Source organism: Eleutherodactylus coqui, chromosome 2, assembly GCF_035609145.1.
Source record: "Eleutherodactylus coqui strain aEleCoq1 chromosome 2, aEleCoq1.hap1, whole genome shotgun sequence".
In the NCBI taxonomy this organism is placed as follows: domain Eukaryota; kingdom Metazoa; phylum Chordata; class Amphibia; order Anura; family Eleutherodactylidae; genus Eleutherodactylus; species Eleutherodactylus coqui.
In genome coordinates this window covers 28572309-28586293 of record NC_089838.1, presented here as the reverse complement: position 1 = coordinate 28586293, position 13985 = coordinate 28572309, and the positions used below count along the sequence as shown (strand labels likewise).

Genomic DNA, 13985 nt, shown 5'->3' with positions numbered 1-13985 from the left:
TAATAAGATATTATCTGTAATTGTATATTAAGAAATTATTAGGCACAAATTTGGGGCAAAAAATACTAGTAAAATAAAAGTAAAGTTAAAAAAAAACCTGCTTGAAATCACCAGGAGGATATTACTAAAGCACACAGAGGCCTAACATTCCCATAATCTCCTCCCTCTGGGATCGGATATGAAATATACATGAGGTTAAATTCCCATAGAAAATCTAAGTTTTGCATTTCTGATCCTTCTCCTCATATTAAAGATTCCTTTTAAATTGAAATGACGTCTTAATTAGTAACACAATATGAGATGCATGATCCACGGAGGGGGATTACCGCACCGTGTATCTGTATACAGGGAGGGGGATTTAAAATATGGGTACAGGTCACAAGTCAAATATTTAAAGTGACCATAGATCATTCGAGTACGGTCACAGCCAGAGGCGTAACTTTAAGCTTCTGGGCCCCATGCAAAATCTGTAACAGGGCCCCCAACTCTAATGCTTTATTCATAGTACTGGGCTCCCTATATGGAGAAGAGAGGCGTTATGGGCCCCCTAAGGCTCCTGGGCCCGGATGCAACCACATCCCCTGCATCCTCTACAGTTACGGCCTTGGTCACAGCTGTCAGGTTTGCCAACATGTGTCTACTACAGCATCTGCAGGAGAGATTCAAGGCTGGTACAGATATGCTAGTAGATCTCCATGAGGATTGTCCCATTGAAAGGGGCGAATGTCTGATTGTGTTCATTTTTGTCGCGGTTCTTTTTTTCCATGACTTAGGGCTCGTTCGCATGGCCATATGCACATTTCATATATAGCATACTTATCTGACTTTTTCATAAGCATATGCGTGAAAAAAGTGCTTGCCTAAATGTAACACATTTGCACCATTAACAATATATTTTTGTACACGTTTTGACGCCTATTACTGTACTTTTTGCGCTCGCCGGGCCAGTTCACAAGGGCGCAGGACACACATCGCCAGGATTTAAATTCCTATTATTTGGATGTGGAATGTTAGCGGACCCAATGAGGATTTCGGTAGTTTTGAGCGATTTTTGAAATAATTGGGTGAGCAACTGGGTTTAAAAAATAATTGTAAATTCTGAATCTTGTATCCGACTTCTGTTAACTTTAATAGGAATAAAAATTGGGTTCCCTAATTTAGCCTCTTTGAAGTTCAATGGGGTGGTGATGGCAGCCGCCAAGTGGCTAGCGCTGCTGCCCTGCCGCCCTGCCATTTCTTAGGCTCAAATCCCCATTAACCGTTTCCAATCCACTGTCTGACCTCTGAAGACATTATGATTTAAGGCTGTACAGCTCCGATGTTGGAAGACGTCCGTCGGTGTTCTCTTACTGTATATTGCCAGCCTCCCTGCTGTCGGAGCCTATCCAACGTGTCATCTCATGCAGTACTGGCTTTAGCCAGCAAATAGCGCCGTTGTATAAGAGCAGAAAAAGAGTAAGCTCCCTAGGAAAACCAGGATATAAATTGGATTGGAAAGGGTTAAGGTTGGATTCAAACCTAGCAGTGCTAAACCGACGCACCTGTCATTTCTGTTCAAAGCAGATAGCCAATATTTTGGCGATTTTTACAAAAAATCGGATTGAGATAATCCGATTTAGCAAATTTTGGGCGCGATTTTATCGCCCGGCCAATCATGACAAGCAACATTAAATTTGGGTACAGAAGCTGTGCTAAAATCCTCGGCAAATCATTGATACATTAACATATTAAAGCATTCCTAAGTTTTCATATGACTTCAGAATAAGCTGCCGTGTGTACATGAGAATAACACTATTTCGGGCCATTATATGACTTGTATCCTGTATTTCTCTTCATTTTTTTCTCTGCAGAATGTTAATCTGATAAGTCCTCTTAGGACTGGTGGGAGGAGCCTGGTAGCTGTGCTCTACAGACTATGCAGAGTACTGCAGATTGAAGTCTCTGTAACACACAGACTAAAATCAGCATGGATGACAGTGTACAGCAAGACTGTGCAGTGGATATGTGATTTTAATAGCTAAAACTCAGTAAAGTCAATTAGATTGGCTGCAGGTAGTTTTTGACCTTTGCTCTGCCCTTAGCCTCTCTCCTATCATACACTTGACAGTTGTCAGCAAACTAGGAGGAAGGGAGACCCCCTATGACCGGCACTTTGGAGTGCTTTTTCAGCAGAAAACCATTTTAGGTAAAGAAAAGTAAATAGCAATTTTGCTTGTTATCATACTGGCTATCATGTTTGAAAACTTAGTGTCCTACTAATCAAAACACTAGCAGCCTCCTGTCTGTGAGTGACTGTGTGAATTGCATGTGATGATGTCACCATTATGTGATCAGTCATCAGACCTCTGAGCTACGGCTCTGATCACATGACGGTGTTGTCATCACAGGAACTAAAACATGCAGAGCCTGACCCCAACTGTGTGCTTACAGGACCTGTGATGATGTCACCATCATGTGATCAGGGGTGGAGCTCTATAATATAGTGAAAGGGATTGGAGTTGGTCACAGGTCCTAAACCAGCAGAGCCAGACATCAGTCGTATGCTTACAGGACCTGTGATGATGTCACCATCATGTGATCAGGGGTGGAGCTTTATAATATAGTGAAAGGGATTGGAGTTGGTCACGGGTCCTAAACCAGCAGAGCTGGACAACAGCCATGTGCTTACAGGACCTCTGATGATGTCACTCTTAGGTGATCAGGGGTGGGGCTCTATATTATAGTGAAAGGGATTGAAGTTGGTCACAGGTCCTAAACCAGCAGAGCCAGACAGCAGCCATGTACTTACAAGCTCTGCATGTTTTAGTTCCTGTGATGACGTCACCATCATGTGATCAGGGGCGAAGCTCAGAGCCTTGGTGATTGATCGCATGACGGTGACATCATCACATGTAACTCACTCAGTCACTCACAGACAGATAGTCGTTAGTATTTTGCTTAGAAAGGGGGGCATTGCGCTACTAAAAACACTGGTACTAGTTTTCCCTATAAAAGTCAACAGAGATGGAATTAGAGATCTGTTTTTAGACTATTCATAGAGTTCTGTAATCAGAGAAAGCAATGGAGTCTAAGAATACAGATTCACGTTCTTTAAATAGAGTCTTATGTGAACCCCATGTAACACATTGATTACAGCAACTACACAATGAATGGTAGCATATGGCAAACTCAGCTCTGATAGATCTGTGTAATATATTATATTTGTCTGAGTGGCTGGATACATATATATACCTAGAACAGAGAAACACATGTTCTTTGACATTTTGGCTATTTTCCTCGGTGCATTAGTAGCTGGGATGACCTTCAGGACATCTACCAGCTCTGCTTTATATAAGCATGTTAGTCAGAGGGCTTCCCCGCTGTCTATTTAAGGAAAGGAATACACAGGAGTAATATGTCACAGAAATGGCACCACCGGGGTCATTATATCTCAACAATGCCTGAAGAGACTTCTGTGAACTGTTTGGATATAAACCATATGCCACGATGAGATTTCAGCCTGTATACTGTAGTGTACATTGTACCAGATGAGCAGCTGCAGAAATGTATTTAACACGACGGACTTAAAATGAACTAAAACACACCAAACTCCTTCTTCATTCCTCTGTAATTGTCAGAAAAAAACAAAGTCGCACGTGGGTGCAAGTGTGCAGTCTTTCATTACACAGAACATTCTTTTATCTACTGCATGTATAGCCTTGGGAAAAGCGAAGGAATAGCAGCGACTTGATTAATAAGGAAAAGGGTTTAAATAAGGTTCAGGAGGGAAGAAGCTAAATACTAGAAAGAGGGGGCACAATCTGAGAGTAGTTGGGGAGAAGATCAGAAGCCAAAAGAACAGTAGATGGTTGGAACAAACTTCCGTGGTTGGAAAAATCAAAAGTAAGTTCAAACCTGCTCCATAGTCGCAGGTTTGTGTTAAAGAGGACCTGTCATGTCAGTAGGACCAGCACACGGACTCTTAGGTTCTGGTTCTGTGAATGTATTAAGTGGTTGGACCCCACCACTTACTGCAATAGGGGACTCATCCCTCCAAACCATCCCGCATTCAATGGGATAGTCCAGGATTTTGCGGTCTGTCCCGCCATCTCAGGCGGCACCCAAAATGCCCCGCCTCTCCTAATCCTGTCTCTGTTCAGCAGCAACAGTAATCATCATCCTCACTCACAAAGCACTCTGCACACAGTATAACCTGACTCCTTCCCCAACTTCTGCTCTTGGCTAAAGTGTCTCTGGAGTTATGGAAAGAGCCCCTCTCTTCACTGTTTGAAAGATAGAAAGTATGGGTTACATTACACTTGATTGCCAGTGTAACCGACCACTTGACACATTCTCAGCACCTATATCCGAACCTAAGAGGACCCTTTCTGGAGGAAGGGGATGAGTATAGACAAGAGAGATATATTGTCCCCTTCCCTCCCTCCCCCCTACAGACTGTGTCATAGTGTTACACAGTAATAATGGCCTCTAATTCCCCCACACAGTAGGTGCTCCGCTCACCTAGGACCACAATAGTGCACCCATCACAGTATGATGCTCCCTTAAAGGGGTTCTCCAGGGAAATACTATTGATGACCTATCGTCAGGATAGGCCATCAATAGTTGATCAGCTGAGGTCTGCTGCTCAGGACCCAGGCTGATGATCTGATCAGGTGCCTGCTGTCATTGCCGCTGCCCACTGAGGTATGGAGTTGAAGCTGCTGCTCCAACCCCTGTGTAATGGGTCAGCGTTTGTAACTGTAATTGATTTTAATGAGAGCTGTGCCTGCAATTACAAGTGCCGACCACTACGCAGCGTTCAGAGCAGCAGTTTCTGCTCTGTACCACAGTGTGTAGCAACATTGACCCCGGGCTTCCGATCAGCTGATTGGCCAGAGTACAGAGCCGATCATATATTGATGACCTCTCCTGGGCACAGGTTATCACTAGTATTCTCCCTGGAAAGCCCTTGTAATGCTCCCCACAAAGTAAAGATGGCCCCTTAGTGCCCCCAGTAACTATTCCCCCTTAGTGCCTCCACAAATAAAAAATGTGCCCCTACATACTATAAGAACCTCCATGCTGACCCCTAGATCTTGCTTTCTAGGATCATGATAATGTTGGTGAAGAACATCAGGAAGAGGGTCAAAAGTGCTCATAAAGCCAGAAGGCGGGCGCATGTACCATTGTCATCTCAAATCCGACCCTCCCCTTCTGGTCACTGATGTCCGGAATAAGTGCCAAGGCTGCTGGTGTAGAGACCAGAGAGGGATGTTGGGTGTGCGATGTTTATGGGACATTCAGCAGTCTGCCCAGGACAACAGGACAGTGCCTGAAATCTGAGACTGTCCCATTGGATACAATATACTGAATGAATACATTTTGCTTTTTAACCCTTTCCAATCCAATTTGTATCCTGGTTTTCCTAGGGGGCTTACTCTATTTCTGCTGTTATACAACAGCGCTATCTGCTGGCTAAAGCTAATACTGCATGAGGTGTCACATTGGATAGGCTCCGGCAGCAGAGGGGCTGGGAATATACAGTAAGAGAACCCCGACGGACGTCTTCCCATGTCGGAGCTGTACAGCCTTAAATCATAATGTCTTTAGACGTCAGACAGTGGATTGGAAAGGGTTAATACTGTATGATAAAGATGCTTTTTAAGTAAAAGGATATGTCCAGTTTTGCAACCATCTTGCTGTTTAACGCAGCTTGTGAATCTTCTACCGTTCTCTGTACACAGCTCCTTTGTAGACCTATGTGTAGTCTGCTCCTGCAGTCATGTCTTACTCTCTTCCATTTGCTTCTTGCTAATAATTTAAATCTAATGATGTCTACTTTTAAAACCCTTCTTTTTTTAAAGGATTCATGATTTTTTTGTGTTACTGTTTTTTCAGGTGATTGATATGTGGATATTCAGCTTCAAAACCTGGATGCCAGTATGTGGTGGAAAGAAGCAGGGTAAGTGTACAATGCCTTTGCAACAGCGCCCCCATGTGGACAGGGTATCAGCTCGGATAAAGTTGCTTAAAATGCAGTTATGACTTTTAGGTCTTTATTTTCCACAAATCAACCTTTGCCGGATGCTATAGGTAAATACGGTGTTTCCCTGAAAATAAGACTCTGTCTTATAATAATTTTTTCCCCAAAAGAGGCACATACTCACCTAGCAGGTGCCATCCGGGTCCCTCTGGCTGGTCTCCACCAGTCTTCCGTCCAGTCCTCGGTGCTGAGAGAACATTCTCTTCTGGGTAACGGGGCTTGAATACCCTGCCTCCAGCAAGAGATTGCTGTGATTGGTTCAGGAATGCTGCCTTAGCCAATAATAGCCGTCGCTCGATAAATAAATCCCAGCCATTCAATGCTGTTATTCAATGAATCACTGTGATTGGTTCATCGAGCGCCAGCATTGATTAGCTGAGGCGGCATTCCTGAGCCAATCATAGCAATCTCTTGCTGGAGGCGGGGTATTCAAGCCCAGTTGCCAGGAAGAAAATGCTCTCTCAGCGCTGAGGACTACATGGAAGACTGCTGGAGACCAGCGAGAGGGAGCTGAAGGGAACCTGCTAGGTGAGCATTGTTTTTTGTTTTTAATGTAGTGCAGTTAGTGCTTATTTTTGTGGGAGGGCTTATATTTCAAGCTTCTCCCCTCCCTCCTGCCCCGGGTAGGTTTTATTTTCGTGGAAACATGGTAGTATGCCTTAGTCTATCCACCTGTTGTACATACATACCTCCAAAAATATTAATATAAGTTAACAGGCTATTTTATGTCCTACCATGTTTACCAGGAGTGCTCGCAAAATGGGCTCGAAACGTTTCTCCATATGCAATTCTGTATAATTAGCCTACATTTCTTTGCCATTCTCTATGGAACCCCATCAATCGATGTTTTAAAGGTGATGCTGTGATGTCTCATCCATGATGGCACCATGATATGTGACCACAGCCACTAATATCTACAGTCACTATAGATAGAAGGTCACATCTTTGAAAGTGATAAGATTATACGTAGACGATGAAAGATAAAAATGAGACGACTTAAATGACCTAGAATTAAGCTTATGACTCTTAATAGGAGGCTTATCCATCAGAGCACTAATCTTCAAAAGTAGATATATATTCTAGAGAGCTGTGAGAGATAGATATGAAGTAAATGAATAGACATATATATATATATATATATATATATATATATATATATATATATATATATATATATATATATATACATATATATGCAGTGAGCACGACCGAGCGGCAGACCAGCGACATGGGTAAGCAGCGGGGAACAATAAAAGAGTAGTCACGGTGGCTCTACTGCTTCCCTCCAACTTGGGAAAGAACGGTCACGGTCGGTGTGTCACATGCAAAAAGTGTTCAAAATAAAAATAGGAAGAAAAGAAAAAAAAAAGGTTAATATATTGTGATGCCAGTCTGTTTAAGGGCAGGGACCCATTACGGACAAAAATAAATAAAAAGAAAAAAGCGGGGATAGCCTGAAAACACAGAAAAATAGGGGTAGTATTCCTTTCATTACTGCCAAGCTGTGTGGTACCTCAGTGTAGTTGTTGTAGATGGTGGGAAGTAATCCAGCAGACAGTCTTTAGATAAAATCAATTTTCAACTCTTTATTGCAGGGGAGAGAGAGAATTTCCAGCAGACAGCCACAGTTCAGATTCACTGGCAGTAACGGTTGCATCACATTGATTTGTGGCGATGTAGAACTTAAAATCACATTTGCAGACATGGCATTGAAACACTTTCTCAGAGAGGCTGTGGCAACACATTGGTTAAAGCCAGGGATGAAAGCTGGAAGTGTTTTACTGCAATGAGGAATAGACACTGTCAAGACTGGAGTCCGGGCAGGTGGAAGTCCCTAGTCCTACCTGCAACCCCTGTCCCTACCTATTTGCCCCCCTAGGCTAGGCCCTAGGGCGACAGTCCCTAGCCTCACTAGGGATGTGGGGCAGGAGTCAGACTCTCAAACAAACATAGGAAAACAAACAAACAGAAAAGCAGGCCAGGAAATCCGGGTGGGCAACAGGAGAGAACGCGGTACAAGGGGTCAGGCGAAGTTGAAGTCAGGTCCAAAACAAGCGAGTCAAAACAGGGCATCAATACAAGGTAACACGGGTGTAGCTGGAGACCAAACTTACACTGGCAAGGTCTGGGGAAAACCGAGCAGTTTAAATGTTATCAGAACTCCCGCCCTAGCAGCTGATTGGACAGGGAAGCCTGACAGCAGCAGGACCAAATCACAGGACGCCGGGAGTGAACAGCTCCCGGCGCTTGCTAAAGACAGGCAGTAGCAGAAGGAATGCGAACCTGTGTCATGGCAACAGGAAGGGGCCCCAGCAACCCGGAGCACACAGGAGCACGCGCCCAGAGCCTGCGTACCGGATCACAGCAGCCAGGGAAGGTCACCAAGACCGGGGCTCCTCTGCGCCGCAACCTCACTGTCCGGGTAAGAGGACCAGTAGTGCTGGCATGGAATCTCCCAGAGCCGCCGGACCTGACAGACACATCACTGACTCAATTCTTTTCCCTTCTGTTGTCTGCTTCGCTCTTCTCTCATCTCTTTCCTCTATTCTCTCTTTAGTAAAACCCAACTTCTATTCTCTTAGTTTCTGATCTCTCTCTCTCTCTCTCTCTTTCCATAATTCCTTTGGGATTGTACTTACACTTTGCATTCTTCTTCCCACCACAGATTTAGAATAGATGATCTCCTTCTTCTCCTCGGTCTCCTTCAGTCTCTATGGAGCTAGCTAGTCTAGATAGAACTGCTTCCTGGTCTCTATCTCAGGTTCCTCTGGACTGGACTCGTTCTGATAAGTGATGAGATCTTCTCTTGATTCCTTCCCGGTCCCTATCACAGGCTCCCATGGACCAGACTAGCCAGACTTTAACCCCACCCACTCACTACTTTTTATACTCACTACGGCTACCAGTTCTGAGCTAGGTCCTTCCTAACTAACCAATCCCCAAACTACCTAAGGATGATAGACAGAAGTGAAAGGGGGTTAGTTGACATTCTGATGAATCATGCAGAGTTAGCATATAAAACATTAAAAATGAATCCTTAATAAACCAAGTATTCTTGTTGGCTTATAATTAGAGATGAGCGAGCACGCTCGGTTAAGGCAGTTACTTGAGCGAGCATCGCTCTTCTCGAGTAGCTGCTTACTGGTCCAAGCAGATTCGGGGGGCGGCAGGGGTGAGCAGGGGAGAGAGAGAGATCTCTCTCACTCTCTCCCCCGCTACCCCTTGCTTTCCCCCACCGCCCCCCCGAATCTGCTCGGACCAGTAAGCAGCTACTCGAGAAGAGCCATGCTCGCTCGAGTAACTGCCTTAACCGAGCGTGCTCGCTCATCTCTACTTATAATAAAAACATGTAACACAAATCAGTTTACACATTTTCTCCTGAGTAAAAACATTCAATGTGACAGTGATAGACGTTCTAGATGATCTATTAGATTGGTAAATCTGAGATAGATATGATGTAGATGGATAGATAGATATAAGATGGATGGATGGATAGATAGATATAAGATAGATAGATATAAGATGTAAGATAGATAGATAGATAGATAGATATGAGCCAGGGATAGATCTGACCCCAGACACATGGCATACGCTGAGGAGCTGGGAGGGCAAGATGCTGACTTGTCACGGCGGCACTTACCACGCTCTCTTCCGGACTCCCCCAGCATGGAGATGCCCAATAAATGGAAAACAGGTGCTGAGGTTGTCACGGGTGACGCCACTGTTCCGGCACCCACCGGCATAAACATCAGTGGGGAAATAAATGAGCCAAAGACAGTGACATAGTACCTCAGGTCCCTGTAAACGGTCAGGGCTTGTAACAACTTTACTTAACATAACTTCAGCAGTACACAAGGCACAGATTTCAGAAGTGCAGGAATTAGATAAACTAGAGTACCTCCACACGGCAGACCCAGACTTCAGGACGCCTGTGTGTGACTAAATAAAAAAGCGTACCTCCACTCAGCAGGACCCAAGCTTCAGGATGCTGGAGTGTGAATAATGAAAGTAGAGTACCTCTACCCAGCAGTCCCAGACTTCAGGACGCTCGGGTGTGAAAACAGTTATGAGTACCTCTGCACTAGGCCTTGGGATGATGCACTCACTTGCTGCTCACTCTCTCTCTCTCTCTCTCTTTTGGGGGCTCACTCTCTCTCCATTCCGGGAACACACACTTCGTGGAATCTCTCCTCCTCTTCCATCTTCAACACATAAAGGCTAAAGGTGCCCTCGTGTCTCTGTGCTTTCTCTTTGGTGGTACTAAAAATGGAGCTCTAGATGGAAGCCCTTTTCCCACTCTCAAGCACTCACATTTATACCCTCTCTCATACCACGTGACAGGACATAAATTGATACATTTGCAGACAGTCAGCTCCCACTTTGCAGACATTAACCTCTCAGTTGCTGCAGCTGTGCAATATACCTAACAGAGTGACAAGACAGTTTTGCACAGAGCATCAACATAAGACATACATGTGTGACATTATGGAGGGGGCCAGGAAAGCCTGTACTGGGCCACTACAACAGATAGATAGATAGATAGATAGATAGATAGATAGATAGATAGATAGATAGATAGATAGATAGATAGATAGATAGATATGAAGTACATGGGTAGATAGATTTAAAAAATCTACATTTTAAAATCGACTTGTTTCATTGTGTATTGGGTACCCTAACAGCCTTATAAGAAAGAACAGATAGTATAGTACTTTAGTTATTTGTTAATGCCCTACGCTCCCAGTACATAAGCTGGCCATACATAAGACCCCATTTAGCAGCGGTTTATCTACTCTGGGCAGAAAAGATTGGCCATGTTTAAATCCAGCATGCCCAAGCCTGCTTCTCCCAGCATCACCCAGGGCAGATTCTTTACTTGATTTTGGAAAGTTAGACATTTTTTTCCCCATGTGCACAAAATAGATGCGTCTGTGATTTTTTTTTTTGGAGACTATTAGTATTTGATCAGGTTAGAATGACCGTAATTAGCATAATTTTACAGCTTACAGTGAATGCCGATAGTGAGTTCATATCAGTATTTGAGCTATAGACATGTCTCATTTATTAATCTATATCATTTGTTATGGTTTTCCAATGTGTCCATGAAAAATGCTTGCTGTTGGTGAATTTTGGATAAGTTGTCCAGAAAAAAAGAAAAAAAAAATCAGGTTGGCAACCCTAGTGCATATCCAGCTTTACTTGCAGTTTTATGTTAACACATCGCCCTCTGCTGGCCGAAAGTGTCTAAACGTGTAAGTCTGTAATATAATGTTAATTTTATTTTACCTTTTTTCACTTTTCAGGACAAGTAATCCGGTCTTCACTGAGTCACCAGATCAAAAATTCTTCACAGTGCCCAGGGACACCTGAGACGAGGACGGCGTCTGTGACATCGGCTTTGTTTGTTTCTCATGGACTACATAATTTATGTTTAATTTATTGGAATATGCCACGACGGTGAATTCTTTTTCAATTATTTAAATATCAGACGGACCTCGTATATTAATTTATTGAACTTGTAATTTATTAAATCTTTTTAGGTGCCATTTCTCTTCACATCAGTTTTTCACAGTTGAGTTTATTTTCACATATGATCACCGTTATGTCTGATTAAAACTAAATATAGAAAATGTGCAGTGCTTTTAGAGTTTATTTTTTGCAAGTAACACAAAAATCTGACCACTATTTTGTGCAGACTAGTTTTCAACATAGGGGGAAAGGGAACGGGGGGCACCTGGAGTGTCCACCCAATGCAGGCAATGCATGTTTATAACTGCAGAAGTGCATCATAATGGTTATACAAAGACCAATATGACCCTCATACAGTGACCCTATAGTGGTAGATACCAGTTCTACATAGGTGCTCTGCAGACCATATAAGGGATTACAGTACAATCCAGTGATCATGGGTGATGTCTCACTGAAGTCATGCATTTTTCCCTTATTTTCCATGCGGCCCAGATCACCATGATGACTTCTTTCAGACATGACTTGTATTTCTGCAACACGGGCATCTTTGGCTCCTCACTTTTCTATCACCACACTAATCCTTTACAAGCCTACCCAAACTCTGGATCCAGACGATTCCCCTAATTCTGTACCCAAAAAAGGACTGTACCTGCTGTGGTAGTAAGCCGCCCCTAATACTGTACTACAGAAATAATGTCATAACTATATTTACTTCAAAGAATAGGGGCACACAGACAGCACCCCTTAAAACAATAGTGTTAGGTAGAAAGTACCCCTAAAGATAGCGTAGAGCCCCACGTTGTGCTCCAGATGGTAATGGTGCAACATACAGTAAAAGTTATCTTTTCTACACTAATAGGTCTATCTTTTGTACCCCACAGGGTAATAATGATCTCCTCAGTGCCCCACGTAGTAATAGTGCTCCTTGTAGTGTCCACACAGTAATAATGCCCTCTTTTTGCCACTTGATAGTAATAATGCTTCATTGAAAGCTGTAATGCCTCCTCTATAACTTTTTGATAGTACTAATCTGGCCACCTGGGCTTCTGAATGCCCCCCCAAAATTTTAATGCTGCCTTAGCTCTCCTTTTTAAAAAGTATTTATGGGCCCTGAGTGTCCCCTTAAAAAAAGTAATAATGCCCCCCTAAAAAGAAATGCTCACTGAGTGCCCCCAAACAGTAACTTGTGCCAGAGAAAGAAAAGCACAGAGTCTACTTATGGCCTTCTGTAGTGTCAGTCTGCAGTCTACAAGTTGGATAATGGTAGTGTTAGGTTGTGCCACTGGAACCTGTGGTTTCATGAAGTTCCAGCAGCACAATGCAATAGGTGTGGGATAATTGAGCTGTCTGGGTGTTGAGTTTTCCAGCCAGCCGATTTCCATTGGTCTGCTGCACATAGATTCCAGCCTCTCTAGCTAGAGGTTGCTGGTCATTTATTCCTCCTATGTCATTCCCACTTTGAGCTGGTATTATTGCATGTTAGTCTGAAGTGTTTCTCCCACCTTCCCTGAGGACGGTCTGGACACCTGTAGTCCCCATCTGCATCTTATGCAGTCCCCTTCTCCCTTTCCCTTTTGCAGGTGCAGCCTCCAGACATCCAATGTCTTGTGTGTTGTCAGGCGGATGATGCCTGACACGATATCTTTTATGTCAGTTTGCTGTCCGTCTCTTTCCCCTTGGTGTGAGGACACTTGCACTAGCTATTGTTTAATAATTGTATGCATGTGCTTTCTGAGTAGGGTTTCTGTCTGTTGTTGGTGTGAACAGTGACGTGTCCTGTGTGTCTGTGCAGGTGGCCAGATATGTGGTGTAAGAACAGTCCTGTTTCTGTATGGTATGCATTACCTGGTGTGCTGGTGTGAACTGTATCCTGGTGTGAACTGTATCCTATCTGTTTGGAGTGTTTACCATCAAGGGCACGTTAGGTCCCTAGGTTCCAGCATGGGGCCATCCCTATTGGAACGATCGTCCTGCTTCCAGGTAGGTTTCATGTGGAAGTTGTCTTGTGAGAGTAGGGACCCACGAGACAATGAGGACCCTTGTCTACAGGTTCGTGGGCTTAAGTATCTTGGCCAAAATACGAACTAATACCTCATCCTGTATCTATTCCATCTGTTTATGCGTGCATGTATGCTAGGTGAGTGTTTTGGGCACTTGTCAGTTCTTGGCTTATGTCTGTCCGCAAGTCCTGAACGTAGTTCTATATTTCACTGAGGAGTTAGACATAACAGGTAGGACAGGGAGCCTAATTCTTCCTGCTTTACCGTGCAGTAGGCTTCAACTGTGTCAGTGTCCTGCATTGTCTGATTATTTCTTCTCTTCTAAACGTTTTATCAGCTATGTTATAGTTGTGAAGAACACGCTGAAGAAGAAAGAGCAGAGGGAAACTAAGCCGTCATTCCAGCCTCACTGGCGAATCTCTTATTGAAACTTTGACTGCAGTGTCTATAAACAGTGATATGTAGAAGCTGCAGGAGACAAACGGGGCAACATT

The 13985-nt window shown here is 43.7% G+C and overlaps 1 long non-coding RNA gene across 1 annotated transcript in view; it reads left to right on the top strand.

The window, feature by feature from the left end:
• LOC136611205 (uncharacterized) overlaps positions 1–11609 on the top strand; it is a 99676-nt gene extending 88067 nt beyond the window's left edge. Inside the window, exons 2-3 of the long non-coding RNA XR_010790234.1 lie at positions 5878–5941; positions 11326–11609. This is a non-coding gene — a long non-coding RNA (uncharacterized lncRNA). The remainder of the gene's footprint in view (positions 1–5877; positions 5942–11325) is intronic.
• Positions 11610–13985: the final 2376 nt, after the last annotated feature.